Genomic DNA, 16,285 nt, shown 5'->3' on the forward strand with positions numbered 1-16,285 from the left:
ATGTTTTCAAGTCAGTTGTTTAGTTCATAAACCAACCCAGAGATTGACTAAAGTAGCATTGATCTACTTTGCAGTTGCATAGAAAAAGTAGTTTGAAGGCTAGCTGGCTTAACTTCAGGCTCCGTCTGTAGTTTATAAAGCAAACAACAGTAACAAACAAACAAAATATTCGATCACCAATGGAGTCGCCATTTTGTTTCTAGGAAAACTAGTGTCTATTCAGATCTGATAGTCCCACTAAGACGGGTAGCTATCTTAGAAAAAAACAATTCAAAGTAACTTGTGTTTTCCTTTATGGGAGATAGATAAGAGAGAAGTAGAGAGCGCCAATCTTAGTCTTTCACTTGACTCCTTTCTTGTTTCCTCTCTCCTTTGATAGAGATTGCCACTCCTTTCTCACTTGTCCCTCTTCAAAGAACACCTGTAGAGGCAAAGCAGCAAAATACCATCAAAGCATAGAGATCTAAAATACAATAAGTAATGTAGAATTAGATGTACATTAACCATAAAAATGCATACACAAATACAAGATTCAGAAATACACAACTATATGGAGGAAAACTCAAATAAATTTATTGATAGAAGTAGAAGAGAGGATTACAACCCAGCTATCTGATCCAACACCATCCTCCCAGCTTGAAAGCCCTCTTCACCTCATGAAAATCTAGATCACCCAACAACACAATGTTTCACAGAGAAACCAACAACATTTCCTTACAAGATACAAAATTCCAGCCTCCAGATCTCTAGGATGAGGGATCCATATATAGATATTTGCAGGGGGGTGAGTCCGATTTTGGGTTTTTGATTAGTGTCATTTCACTTATAGTTCTTGGTTCAACTTGGAGATTTCATGATCTCTTACTCATCCCTGGGCGAATTCAGAGAGGCAAGTGTCATATGAGCAGTTTCTAGAAGATTCTCTGAATTTCCACCTAGCAAACTGCCTCTGCCATTTGTCTACTCTCGCTCATCGCACCCTATAGAAGGGATTTTTAGTATGCATCACACGCTTTGTGTGTAACAGGTGAGATGCATCACACCCTCAGCATGGAGTAGCTTGTATGGTCCAATTTTGACCAATTCTGAGTAGTTTTTTAGGGAGAACTTCTGGGAAATGATGTAATCAATTGACCTTGATCCTTTAGGGTTTGAAACAACACTTTTAGGGGTTTAAGAGCCCTTGGTTTATCGACATATGTGATTGGGGTTGCAGTGCCCAAATATTTCTATAACACAAGGATACCAGTCCTTCCCACTTCTGAGGCACCTATTGTTATAGACATTTTTGTGCCCTACAACTCAAAGCATGAAATGTCCATAAACCAAGGGCTCCTAAGTCCCTAAAATTGTTGTTATAACCCCTAAAGGAACAAGGTCAATAGATTACAGCTTCTTCCAGAAGTTCTCTGCCAGAAACTGCTCAGAATTGGTCAAAACAGGATCATTTCAGCTGCTCCACTGGCTAGGTGCGTTGCATTGCACCTAAATACACTGTGAGGGTGCGTTGAATTTCAAAAATCCCTTCTGTGGGGTGAGATGGGTGAGAAATGACAAATGGCAGTGTCATTCCGCGAGGTGGAGAGACAATGGAAGCTTCTAGAATCTTCTCCTGTGACACTTGCCTCACTGAATTCGACCAAGGATGAGTAAGAGGCCTTCAGTCTCCAAGTGGAAGCAAGAACTGATAGAGAGAAGACACTAATCAAATCACAAGCTGACTCATCCTCCTTACAGATATCTATATATGGATCCCTCATCCCAGAGATCCGGAGGCTAGAATTTTGCATACTGTAAGGAATTGCTGTTGGTTTCTAGAGACAAACATCAGATTGTTGGGTGATTTATGCTTTGTTTGAGGTGAAGAGGGGCTTCTTTGCTGGGAGGTTGATGCTGGATCAAAACCGCTGGTTGTAACTCCTCCTGGATCTTTTCTTTTTTATCAATAAAAACTATTTGAGTTTTCCTCCATGCTTTTGTATCATTGATGCTTGTTACATTTGGTATGGTTAACTTAAATCTGATCCTAAGTTGTTTATGAATATAGATCTATGTCTATGTATAGTGCTCTTCTTCTGTGATCTTACAGGTACTTTGTGAAGCTGGGCAAGTAAGGGAGCAGGTAGCTGGAGACTATCAAAGAAGAGAGGAACTGGATCAAAGGATTAGCGCAAGACACAAGTTGGTTCTTTCTATTCCTCTCTATCTATAATTCATAAACGAAATACAAAAGTAGTTTTTCTCTGTTTGTTTCTAAGGCAACTGTCACACCTTAGTGGGATAGAGCAGTTATAAATAGACACTTTTCCCGGTAACAAAATGGCGACTCCGTTGGGGATGTCTAATTAGTTTGTTTGTGTATCATTCTTTGTTGTTTGTTTCATAAACTTATAAGTAGCTTTCGAACTGCATTTGCCATAACAAATGCAAAGTAGATAACTGTTGCTTCAATCCATTCACTAGATCTGTTTATGATTTAAACAGCCGATTCACAAACTATCTGATTGCCCTTGTGATAGCTCTTAGATCCTCCTTAGATCTACCCCTGATTTTGCATTACTGATTGCTTTTTACTCGGCCAAAAACCAAGGACTGAACTGCAAACTGTGACCCGAAACCCGTATAGAGTCTCGTTTCTGGCCCAGTGTAGGTACTGTTAAGAGATTCTGAATTTCAGCGCACTTCCCGAGTGGACAACCTGCGCTGCATTTCAGATTCTCTGTGTTACAGGTGCGCTGATCAGACTGACTCTGTGCAGTTGTGGTTCTTGTGCTTCATTCTTTCCAGTTCTATCCCTGGATTTTGCTGCCTGTGATCAGTATATGTCTGTTTGAAACCTCTTTTCCTTGCTGTTATTCTGCCTCCTTTGTACAAAAGAACTGTAGATGTTTTTGTGTGTTTGTTGAGTCGTTTACAGTTTTCCATTGCAAAAGTAGAATAGTCGTACTGTCGTCCTTTGATTTGAATCTGTCGCAAGTGTCGATTTCGATCATAGGAGAAAGTTTGATTGCTGTTGATGGTCGATTATACTGTTACTATTGCCTTTGGTCTGAATTTGCAATTTTCTAGTGTCAAGAATGAGTGTTCATTTCAAAATCGTAAGGTGTCGTAATCATCTCTGTTTTTGATTTCGAAAAAGAGCTTGTTTATATTTGTCACTTGAAAAGAAATTCATATTTGTACATCAACTTTATTTTTAGCATCAATTCTAAGAAAGTCGAAAACAAATACATGCATGTGCATTTGCATATAGACAGTCTATTTGGCTTGATTTAGGAAAGTGCATTTACAGTGTGCTCTTTGCTCTTTGTGAAAAGATTATGTCTTTCTTTTCCCCTTGTATCTAGGATTTTCATTGCACAAAAGAGATAAAAGTTTGTTGATCATCTTTAGATTGCATTTTAGGAATTACATCTACATCTCGTGGTGAACCCAAAAGGAAAACTTCATAAGCAAGATCAACTTAAAATAAATTCAATGAATCTAACAACGCTTTGGAACTTAGCGCACAACATTTAGAGGTCTAGGCTAGAGACGTATTCCGGCGTCGTAAAGCCTGGTAACTGTTGTCCTCACTGATGGTTGGGTGATTCCTCCACTTTGAGACGATAAGTGCCAGTACGGACTTGTGCTCCCACGTACCGTTGAGTATATTTTGGGAGAACCCTATAGGCTTAAATCCTTTATCCTTAGGAAGCCGTGTCTGCCGCCCTATCAATCGCAATGCACTGAACACAGCATTCGGGAAGATTGACTGTCGTACCGTAAAAAGTATTCTGCAGTTTTGCAATTGGTTTGGTACTCCCTCTACCTAGATCTCTAGAGCAGTCCCTTTCGTTCCTTTTCAGACTCCTTAACGGAAAAGGTCCATCTGAGCACTTGTCACTTCAGGCTCATTAAAAATCGAAGGAGACTAGAGTCATCTTTTGTTTTTTCTCGACTCTTAAAAACTGAAAAAACAAGTTGTGTCAAAGCGTATAAAAATTTATTTTAAACGGAATATTCATTACCCCTTTCCTACGTTGATTTTGGGTTGAGAAAATGGAGTCAACTAACCAAGGAATTCCCCTTGGAGGAAATCCTAGTCCCTTCTCCTCTTGGGGAGATGTTGGTGCACCCCATATGGCCACATTGTCACTTCCAGGACTGACAATTGGTTTTCCTGTATGGCTCTTCTCAACCTTTGTCGTTTAGAACACCACTATTCCTTAACAATCAAATCAGCAATTAGACGACTCCAGAGTTACCTGCCAGCCTTCTACTTCCTCTAATTCTTCCTCTCCTCCTTCCTCTTCACTTGATGGGGCTGGCAAAGCCAAAAGTCAAGTTCCTAAGGAGAAGAAGGAAAAGAAGAAGAAAGAGAAGAAGAAGAAGGAGCCAAAAGCGAATGGGGGCAAACTAGTGTCGTCTAACGAAAATCCACACATTGCACCGACCAGGCCTAAATTGCCATGTGTCATTTGCAAAGGAGACCACTTTCATAGAGATTGTCCTTGCATCCCTCGGATCTTAAGGGACTGGTCTCCTTGTTTGCACAACCCGGTGTCGTCAACCTCTGATGATCATGTTGAAAACACACCGTCAACTAGTGAAAGTGAAGCCCCAGGACAAAAAGGGAAATGTAGATTTCCTTGTAAACTGTGCGAAGGTGATCATGCCGTCCACCATTTTCCCTTCTTAGACGAAGCTAAAAGAGTTTTGGATGATCGTCCGGTTTCACCGTTACGACTTCCTCCTGGATATAAAAAAACTCTTGCCGAGTCCGTCACTAGTTGAAAATCTGGCTGACCCGCTCAGGTGGTCGGCCGAAGCATCTGTCATTGAAGATGAACCATATGAATCCACACCAGACGAAAGTCAAAAGGTCGAGGCGGCAGTTGACCCGGTCTTGCCTTCAGAGGTTCCATCTTCAGATGATACAATCACTGAAGAGAACAAGGATGACACCGTCCAAATTCTTTTCATAAGCACAGACTCCAACGAACATGGGGACAATTTACCTGTTCCTTTACTGCAGGAAGGAAGTTCGTCAGAGTCGTACCCGGTCTTCTATTCAGTCCCACCTCTAAGCGACCTAGTTGTCTCCTTCGACTGGAATCAACTAGGCAGACCCCGTTTACCAGCTAGCGTACCATTCCGAATTATTGTTCAAATATATATAATGGTTATGGCTGATACCATCATAGATGAGGGGGCTTTTGTGAGTATCCTTTTCTCAACTGCTTGGAAAGTGCTTGGTTCGCCATCGCTTTTGCCTGAGATGAGAAATCTGACAGGCTTTGATAAAGGAACCAGTCGACCGTTAGGGATCCTTCCCGATGTGCCCATAACATTGAGAGGGAAAACAATTCACATGAACGTAATGGTAGTTCAAGGACCCCTAGATTACAATCTACTCCTTGGACGAGACTATATTTATTGCATGGGAGCAATTGTCTCCTCACTCTTTAGAGTAATGTGTTTTCCGCACGAAGGAAGAGTGGTCAAGCTCGTGGACCAGCTTTCATTTCCTGGATCATACAGAGCAAATAGTCATATACCATCCCTAAATGGTCTTTTCACGTAAGAAATATCTCAATCTCCAGTCCATCCTCCCGATGAGCGCGAGTGATTCGGAGGGATATGACTGAAACCCAGGGGGCATGCACCCTAGCCTACTTCGGCAGGAAAACTTCGGGTATAGTGTAGGTTTCCGCGAGAGAATATGACCTCCGTACTCCCATCCGTGATTGGAAGAGCGAGTTGGACTGGAACAAGATTCTCTTGTCAAAGTTCTGTGAGTTGGCGAGCACCGCCGCTCACCTTTGTTTATCTTGGCAGACATCGCCGAAGAAGTGTTTTGTTTGCGCTGTGAATAGAACAATCTTTGGGTAACCTGTAAGAGGTAGGCCTCTCTCGGTAAAACAAATGTTTTAACGGACTAAAGAAGGGATAACCTTGAAACTCTGTTTTATACCTGGGGGCATGCAAACCTTTTGGAATGCAAGCGAAGAGTGACTATTTATTTTTTTTAAATTTTTAGGACCTCTAACCCTTTAAACCCATAGGATTGGTTGTTTCATAACTTGCATAAAGAAAGGATGTGGGGAAAATCTCTAAAAGTTGCCGTTATTATATGAGACATTCTTATCACAAGATTGGATTAATCGAGCAGTTTTAACACATAGTTCAAGCTCGTTAAAAAATAAACATAAGACATGAGCAAATGTTTCCACCCACGTTTAAGCTCATTAAAAAATGAACTATTCCTAGGTAAATAACCATCGTGAATGTAGTACTTCAGCCGTTAAAGCCTTGGTCGTGTTTGCACCGTCACCTCCACTTTTTCATTGGCCGATCATTCACCTCCATTTGATTGTTTACCCATTTTGAGGAACAGCTGCGAAGAGTGATTTCACTAGCCATCCTTGTGACACTGCCGTGATTGGAAAATTCCAAACCTTACCTGGAATCAGCTGCTACCCATTTTATCACTCGTTCCTCAAAAGACGAGTCTTCTTTAAGCTCTTTTCAACTGACTCGCAAAATATGAAAAGATTGTTGAGTCTTTGGCCTTTCTAACTCGTTAAAGGGACAGGAAGTGTTATCCCTCCTCTAGATTTTAATCTTTTTGGACCTGAGGGATTATTACACAAAACGATCGAGCGCTTGTTTTGTTCGGCTCGTTAAAACTATTGAAAATTCATCCATTCTGTATTGTTTTATACTTTTTCGGACTTAAGGGATTAGGTGACGAAAAAGGAATTTTGGAGTTACCTTTATGTTCCTTTTCAGACTCTCTAAAATGGAAAAGGACCGAGTTATCTTTGTCGTTAAACTTGTTAAAAAGATTAATAGCGACAAACTTGTCTTTAGACGAGAACGAGTTTCACTATCTCTAGGCTCGTTAAAACTGTTAAACACACATGGACAGCACAAGAGTGTGAAAGATAAATCATTCAATACATTTTTTATTAACATAAGATACACATTTATAGTACAATACGTGACTCTTGGGATTCAGATCCCAAGGTCTCTTGGACTGCTTTTGTCCATTCGAATTCCACACTAACCCTTTAGGATTAGGTGTTCAACATTCCCCCCCTTAATCCGAAGGGTTATGTATGAGTCCAAGAAAAGAGCTGTAACACAAAATGTGCAAAAATGCACGGCAGCACTAGGCTGAATGTGCTCTATGAAATGTTGGTATAAAGGGCGGTGGTTTAAGGATGACCACCAACACTGGAATGCTTAGTGCAGTTCCCGGAACTCTTCCAAAACTGGCAAGAAACTGAAGTTTTCTGCTAGAGGAAGTGATCCTATTGCTTTAAAGAGGGAAACCTTCAACCATAAAAGGGAGGTCTCACCCCGCATAAAAGGTAAAACTTCAACCTAAAAAGGAAAGTCTCAACCTTTGATGGTTTAAGGATAACCAACAACTCTGGAATGCTTAATGCAATTCCTGAACTCTTCCAAAACTGGCAAAAAGCTGGTGTCTTCTGCTAGAGGAAGTGTTCTCAATCTGTGATGGTTTAAGGATGACCAACAACTCTGCAATTCCTGGAATTCTTCCAAAACTGGCAAGAAGCTGGAGTCTTCTGCTAGAGGAAGTGTCCCAAATTGCCAACTGAAGGCATGTTCAGGCATCTTTGTCTATGGCTACAACTCTGAAACTGGTGTGGCAGGTTGTGGCTCAGGCTCACTTGATGTGACTTTGAAGCTTGTAGATGACCATCATTTCCCCCCCTGTCAGATACAAGGTGAGAAGATGGAGAAAACTCAACTGCAAGACTGTTCAATATTCTAGAACAAGTTCTGACATGTGTTTGGAGTATCTTCTTGGCTGTTGATGCCCATTGCCAAGAAGCGATCCATCCAAGATGAATCTTTGTTCTTGCAGGACGTTTGTTTTTGAAGCATCTGTGTGAAGAATGGCTGGTTTTATGACAGTGCTCACATGGATGAAGATCAAAACAGTGATCTTTCAGATGGCCAACTCGGTCACAGTGTTGGCATTTCACAATCTGTTGTTTTTGTTGTTGTTGTTGTTGCTGCTGTAGAAGAGGGGCAGAGTCTGGAACAACTGAAGCTGAACTGTCATGAGAAGCAGGTGAACTATCATCAATGAATCCAGCACTCTGAAACTGAATGGGCTTTGAGTAGTCTGGAATATGAAAGGACAAGTCCTTGTCATATCCAAGACCAGTTTTGTGCTTGTTGTGGACAAGCTGTTCCCAAGGTCTGATGATGGGCTTGGGAAGTGCAGACTGAGTTTCTGCATCTGCATGTTCAACTGCTGCTTTATTTGAATGAACTGTACCATTATTAATATGCTGTTCATGGGAGTCTGTTTCATTGTTCTGAACAGAAACAGGTTCAGAATGATGACTCCACTGTTGTAATTCTTCTTGCTGCAGTTGTGATTCAAGCTGTAAAAACTCTATCTTTTCTTGTGCATATTGCAGACATGTTTGAATGTTTGAAAGAGAAGCTTTGTTAATTTTGACTGTGCTGTTAGCAGTGGACATGATTAGAGTTCTCAATAATTCTAATATTCTTTCAAGCTTAGCCATTTTTCTACACCTTAAAAATCTCCAAATCCCACAGAAAAATGTAAGCTGCTAAATATCTTTAAGTTGCACAAGAGAGCCCTATAGCTTAAAGGGAAAAATCAACCAGAGATATCTTGAAACTGTCAAAATTATACAAATATCACCAGACTTTCAGAGATTCTGTTCTTTAAATTCAGCAAATGTTAGGAAGAACAGTGGCTGTAGATAAGTGTAACCACAAAAAATACAAGTTTGTAGCCTTGGGGCTAGATCATTCTTTATGGAAGTTGCTGTAGAAAATACAAAGTTGGCCTATGCAGGTCACGAACCAACTTTAGAAAGATTGCTTTAAGCCTGGAAGTTACAAGGCTATTGGAGGAGTACACCTGGTATAGGCTCCTTCTATTAAGAAATTGAACAAGTTGATTGCATACGCCACTGAAATAAACTCAATCTTCTGTATAGGCAGTCTGCTACAGAATTATGGCAGAATACTCAAATCAATCAGCTTGCAATACGGACCTTGGTCTGATCTGAACATGAAATAATTTGTGTTGTGTTTTAACTTTTTCTCTCTGAATTTTTCTGCAAGAAGGCAGGCATTTGTATTTGAATCATCAAGACCATCTAAATCAAGCTTTAGTACAGTCTCCTCAGCCTCTTATCTTCTTCAAATCTCCTTCACTGAATTCTTCATTGGAGAGCTCTCACATGCCCATAATCTAACCTATTGCATTAACACCCGATTGAAAGCAGAAAGATAATCACACCGAAGGTTCTTGGGAAGAACATCTTCACGAGAACAGTTCGTTATTGATGATTGTGATGAAACCAATATATGCTAAAACAAGAAAGGCTTAATTATAACCACAGCGTTAACATTTTTGCAGGAGCAACTTCTAGAAAATAACTGAAAATGATCCCAACATAGATTCTCTAGTGAGCATAGAGATTGCCTGTTATGCCCAACACAATCCAAATCTGGAACTCAATAAACTTCTACTGTACCAACTGAGATTCAATAGCTACATCAGAACTGATAGTTTTTGGCTGCAGGAAAACCAGAGACAAAGGAAGCCACATCTGAAGTCGGAATTACAGAAAGCAAGAAATACCAATATATGCCGACGGACTCGTCAGAATTCTTCTTAAAGGCACACATTCCTTTGCTGGCTGGAGACTTGAAATCTCTTCATTAATTTGAAAGTCTTGGAAAATTTCAGTGTTTAGAGAAGACTGGGTTTCGTATAATGTCTCTAATCCACTTTCGTAGGTACCTGGGATTCCTTCTGTACAAGATCCATATAAATTTGATGATATTACTTGGGGAAGGTCAAGAGATCTACAAAACCTGCCGTATGAACTACCATTATGAGTTTTAGCGACGGCTGGATGAAAAGGATCAGAACGCAGAGAAAAAGCTTCTGGATCTAAGCCAGAGAGTGCTGTCGATTGAATACTGATACCTTCCTGTTGAGCAGTGGAAATGTGAACATTCGGCAGAGACGAGCATTGGATTTCAGCGGGTGGAGAACTTATTGAAAGCTGTTAAACACAGCAATAAATATATGAAAACAGGTGGTATGGCAACGTCAAAAGGTGTGGATGTACAACAGAGGTAGTCGAACCGCAAGGGCGAGTGGTATGGTGGTATTATATGATGAAATAGAGAGATCATATATTAATTCACCAACATGGTTTTTAACACCATAAAACAACTTCAACGCACACTAAACATAGAGACCTCCAACGCAGCGGCAGCAATCTCTATACCTTCGTTGCAGAGAAAACTTCATGTCTTTTAAATGCCGCACAATGCAATGCAGTCCATCCATATTTACAATAAAACTTAGTCAGCATACTTTTCATAAAACGAAGTCACCATACTTTGCAAAATCTCAAAATCTCAAACGCACCAGAAACCCTCACGGCTCTGCGAGATCTATGAGATAAGCTCGGTCCACAATGCATTCAAACTTATTGAAATAGCCCACTGAAACAGCTGGTCAATATGTATTAACAATGCATATACATACGATTTCTGCCCCTTTACATAGTACCCCGCATCTCCACCAATGTTTTGACGAATATAGTTCAGCTCTCATTCAGTCGACTAAAATTCTATAAAACATATCATTATAATTTTTCTAAGACGTAAAAGATGTGAATATTAGGATCTGCAATTGCCGGTTACCAAATTCAAGTGACTTGTCAGAAAAGCCTTCAATTCGACCAGAGCAATGCCTTCAATTCGGTCTCAGACGTTTCAGCAATTTTCGTCATAGATCTGGTGACCTCAGCCAGCATATCCATGATTTCCTTCAGGCCAGTCGTCCCAAGAAGGCCGTAACTTACTCTGGAAGTTGAGACAGCGGACGAGCAATGAGATCCGGAAGCGGGTTTACATCTGCCCGGAGCCGAGCTGCGTGCACCATGATCCTTCCAGGGCGTTGGGCGACCTTACGGGCATCAAGAAACACTTCTGTCGGAAGCACGGTGAGAAGAAATGGAAGTGCGACAAGTGTTCTAAGCGTTATGCGGTTCAGTCCGACTAGAAGGCCATGTCTAATCATCACATGAAAACCGTTTCGGCTCCACCAACTTCAAACAGCGTTGGAATGTCATCTATGTCTAAGAAAGGGAAGCTCGAATACGCATCTGTCAAAACTCTGGACATAGACTCAGGCACAAGGAAATCAGAAAATGTCAGACAGAGCAGTGTAGGACCAACGTTTAGGCACCAATTTAATTATGGAATATGAACAGACGCATTGGCAGTGCTGAGGGTAGAGGAGCGCAGTCTCAGGACAGTGCGCAGTCCAAGGACAGAGGCAGAAACGCTCAGGTATGAGCAGCTCTCAGCAGGAGTTACATGCACATAACAGGCCACAGAAAAACAAGTGGCTCTGATACCATGTTAAACACACATGGACAACACAAGAGTGTGAAAGATAAATCATTCAATACATTTTTTATTAACATAAGATACACATTTATAGTACAATACGTGACTCTTGGGATTAAGATCCCAAGGTCTCTTGGACTGCTTTTGTCCATTCGAATTCCACACTAACCCTTTAGGATTAGGTGTCCAACAAAAACATAGCGATGGGTTTTCCCGAAGGGAAAATTATAGAACAAGCATATGTTATCCTCCTCAAGCTTGAAAAAAATAAAGAGGTACTGGTCAGCAATGACTCGGGAAAAATTGGGAAGAAAACTCAAAGAAACTTTGTTGGTAGCAAGTCGCTCTTGAACATGACACTTCCACTCTGTGTTCGAGTCGAGTTGGGTTGTTTCATTCACCGGTCACATCACCATGGTCACACCATACCATCCACATTTGGAGTTAATTCTACCAATCCATCACATCAGTGTCGCCGATATGTTCAAGAGAAGTCATCCAGAGAAGTCACCTGTGTCTCACCCACTACCATACATTATCCTCCATTCTTTCATGACCGCCACCCTAAACCTTATATCATCAGATCATTTTCACCTCCATCAAAATCATTTGCTCTGTTCCGTGTCATTGATGTGGGATTCATTAAGGCCCTCCTGTGACAGATCACTTCTTGTCGACATCAGCTCATTATCCAAGAAGTTGATCTAGGAACACCCCATTCAGTACTTTGAAGCTTGCATGCCTCAATGGCAAGTTTCTCACTTCCGGTGACAGGTTTACATCAATGGCCTTCGACCGAAAGATTTTGCGTGGTGTTCGATTCCAAGCCCTTTATTCACACCACGTGAATTGTACTGCAGTACCTTGAGGATCATTATCATTATCGGTGATTCCTCTCACGCTTGTTAACAGTTTACATCATTGACTGGTAATCAAGCGATGTCTTTCCATGCTCGACTTCAGAACATTTCTCACATGGATCGACTTGTACTTCGAGTGAAGATCGGACGAGATTGAAGACCCCGGATCTAGTTTCATCCATCCGGGTTGCGATATATATTCAGGGAAATAAAGACATTAAATGTACATCATTGCTGCACAGATAATCATCCACTCAAAAGGATGATGGCTCTACCAGAATCATCAGTCTACACTCAAACGATTGTCTGTCCTATGTACATGGAAATGAATTTATAAAGCTGAGCATGGGAATGCCCGCCTCAGCTAGATCATGAAAACAATATGAAGATAATGTATTGTATTGTATCTTATTACAGGTCTCCTCCTAGCATTGAAAGAACTTCGGATCCTCATAATAAAGCATTTCACCCGACACCAAAAGGTTAACGGCCTCATACTTTAGGGGGCAACTGTTATAGACATTTTTGTGCCCTAAAACTCCAAGCATGAAATGTCCATAAACCAAGGGCTCCTAAGTCCCTAAAAGTGTTGTTCTAACCCCTAAATGAACAAGGTCAACAGATTACAGCTTCTCCCAGAAGTTCTCCACCAGAAACTATTCAGAATTGGTCAAACAGGATCATTTCAGCTGCTCCACTAGCTAGGTGCGTTGCATTGCACTTAAATACACTGTGAGGGTGCGTTGCATTTCAAAGTCCCTTCTGTGGGGTGCGATGGGCGAGAAATGACAAATGGCAGTGTCATTCCGCGAGGTGGAGAGACAATGGAAGCTTCCAGAATCTTCTCCTGTGACACTTGTCTCACTGAATTCGACCAAGGATGAGTAAGAGGCCTTCAGTCTCCAAGTGGAAGCAAGAACTGACAGAGAGAAGACACTAATCAAATCACAAGCTGAATCATCCTCCTTACAGATATCTATATATGGATCCCTCATCCCAGAGATCTGGAGGCTGGAATTTTTCATACTATAAGGAATTGTTGTTGGTTTCTAGAGACAAACATCAGATTGTTGGGTGATTTATGCTTTGTTTGAGGTGAAGAGGGGCTTCTTTGCTGGGAGGTTGATGCTGGGTCGGAACCACTAGTTGTAACTCCTCCTGGATCTTTTCTTGTTTATCAATAAAAACTGTTTGATTTTTCCTCCATGCTTTTGTATCATTGATGCTTGTTACATTTTGTATGGTTAACTTAAATCTGATCCTAAGTTGTTTATGAATATAGATCTATGTCTTTGTATAGTGCTCTTCTTCTGTGATCTTACAGGTACTTTGTGAAGCTGGGCAAGTAAGGGAGCAGGTAGCTGGAGACTATCAAATAAGAGAGGGATTGGATCAAAGGATTAGCGCAAGACACAGGTTGGTTCTTTCTATTCCTCTCTATTTATAATTCATAAAGGAAATACAAAAGTAGTTTTTCTCTGTTTGTATCTAAGGCAGCTGTCACACCTTAGTGGGATAGAGCAGTTCTAAATAGACACTTTTCCAGTAACACCTATCCCAAGGACTCCAATCCTACTTACTTCTGAGGCATCAACCCTAAGGACTCCAATCCTTCTTACTTCTAAGGCACCAACCCCAAGGGTTTTGACCCAATCTTGTAAAGGCATGTTTGATAGAAATGTTCTTCTCTCAGAACTCGTCTTTACTGAGTTCTGTCTATTTATAGCTTCACTGTAGTCTCCATGCTACAACATCAATGCCAACCAGTCTTCTTATGAAAGATTCTTTGTAACTCTTCATACTGTCCACATAGAGTCTCCAATATATGACCTCTGATAATGTCTCCACACAGCTTTAGTGAGTCGACTATTAGCTGCACTAAGATCTACATAAGAACCAACTTTTTGTTCAAGCATCTGTTCTTACTATCACAGTAAATGTTTCAACATAACTGCTTCTCTGCTTACTACTTCTCCCTTCAAACAATGTTAGATAAAACTCTATTCATTACATCACAGAATTATTCTTCAAACTACATTTTGTACCTGATTAATTCTTTCATAGGGTAACTTGATTAGCTGAGAAGCTCACCCTTCAAATGCCTCCTGTCCTGTTGGTCCTCCAGCCCTTTTCTATTCTGCTGGACCCTACAGCGGCCTCTGTTTCCTCCAACTTTTTCAACAACATTCAACTTTGCTTATTCTATGTTTTTGTATCTTCCTGATGCCTCTGACCATCGATTTCCTCTTTCCACTGGCTTTTTGGCTTCCTCCTTGGTCGCTGTAGTTTCCTCTGCCTTGCTTGATCCTTCGGCTTCCCTCCTTGGTCGTTGTAGTTTCCTTTGCCTATTCGGATTAGCCACTGCTTCACGGACACATTAATATAGAAGATCAGACCATATTACAAAGGAAATGATGCTTATAAACCAATATCAGAGAGAGCCCTTGTTTTCTTTAATACCATTCATACATAGGACTTTACTGTTAACGAAGAGAATTCATTTGAGAGACTGTACTAGCAGGAAGGACCCACATGCCATGTCACAATTGCAATCGCAATCAGCTTTTGTTCAGGTCTACTGAACTATCGGAACCCCAATTATAAGATTTTTGGCCTAAAAACCCCGGGCAACACAAATACTGAAATACATAGGAAATATATGAAAAAACGACCAAAACGTTAAATTCTGGACTTCAAATTTATTGTGCCCGCATTTATAACTTTATCCTGTCTACTCCTCCACAACCTTATCGCAATCAGCTCTTTATAAAGTGACAAGACTTTACAATATATGTGATACATGACTCTCAATATGATGGACGCAATATTATTATAGGTTGTTTTTAATGCCTCCATTGGCTCCGTACATATATATTGCAATTGGTGATTCGAGGGTGACAACCCTTTATACATGGCGATATGAGAGTCCCGATAGGCGGACACGATGTTATCATGGGTTGTTGCTATAACTCGTTCGGGTCTGTGTATATACTCCTTCGCTCTTAACTTAACCCATAACTTGATTTATGCCAATATTATGTTATATCACATTGTAATGGTTCGTGGGCCCACACACACACACAGACATATAAATATGCAATCGGGGGTTTTGGGTAGTGGCACATAACCGAGTTGATTATCATATTGCCGATATATATATATATATATATATATATATATATATATATATATATATATATATATATCTATATATATATATATATAGATATATACATATAGATACCACCTCTATACTCCGATATATATTTCTTCACTTTGATAGTGTATATCAATATACCTATGTTTTCTGCCTCCGATAGTGTAAATTGCCTTTATGTGTAGGTTTATGCCTCTGACAGTGTATATAGCATATATACATGTTTTCCACCTCTTTTAACTCTTCCGTGTCTTATAACTCTTTCGATAGTCCTTCTTTGGGTTCCATTGCTTCTGATACCCCTGATATGCCTCTGATAGCTCTATTTTGCTCCTCTGATGACTCTGTTTGCTCCTCCGATGTGTTCTTCTTGGCAGATATATATGACATGTATATATGGTTCCTCCTATATCTCCAATAGATCTGTTTTGCCTCCTCTGGCATGTTAACTCCTCTTTTGATGACTTCTTCCTCTTGGTTCTTCTTGGAAATGTATTACATGCAATGCTCCTCCAATGTGGCTCCTTTTGCTCCAATTGTCTTCCTTTGGCTTTGCAATGTATATCAATGACCTTCTCTTGATACCTTCATATCTTGATGGCTTCTGCCTTTTCTGATATGCCTCTCTTGCTTTGATATTCTGCAATACTCTGATATTCTGCTACCCTGATGGCCTTGCTCCTGTCTCTTCATGGATCTGTTTTGCTTCTCCTTCATGGATCATCTAGTATCTAGAATATTGCCATATTGACATCAATGACAACCTAGTTCAACAATGTCCACATCCTTTCCTCTACAAAATATGTAGTTAACCTTGACACGCATTCGAGAA

General features: G+C 40.5%; 1 pseudogene across 1 annotated transcript in view; it reads right to left on the bottom strand.

Moving 5' to 3' along the window:
• Positions 1-9,626: 9,626 nt before the first annotated feature.
• Positions 9,627-16,285, bottom strand: part of LOC149211383 (uncharacterized) — a 120,181-nt pseudogene continuing 113,522 nt past the window's right edge. The window contains exon 9 of the transcript XR_016249998.1: positions 9,627-10,076. The product of XR_016249998.1 is annotated as an uncharacterized LOC149211383 (transcript). The remainder of the gene's footprint in view (positions 10,077-16,285) is intronic.

Source organism: Pinus tabuliformis, chromosome 1_1, assembly GCF_031772625.1.
Source record: "Pinus tabuliformis cultivar Carrire ecotype Pingquan chromosome 1_1, CPIR1, whole genome shotgun sequence".
Classification (NCBI taxonomy): Eukaryota; Viridiplantae; Streptophyta; class Pinopsida; order Pinales; family Pinaceae; genus Pinus; species Pinus tabuliformis.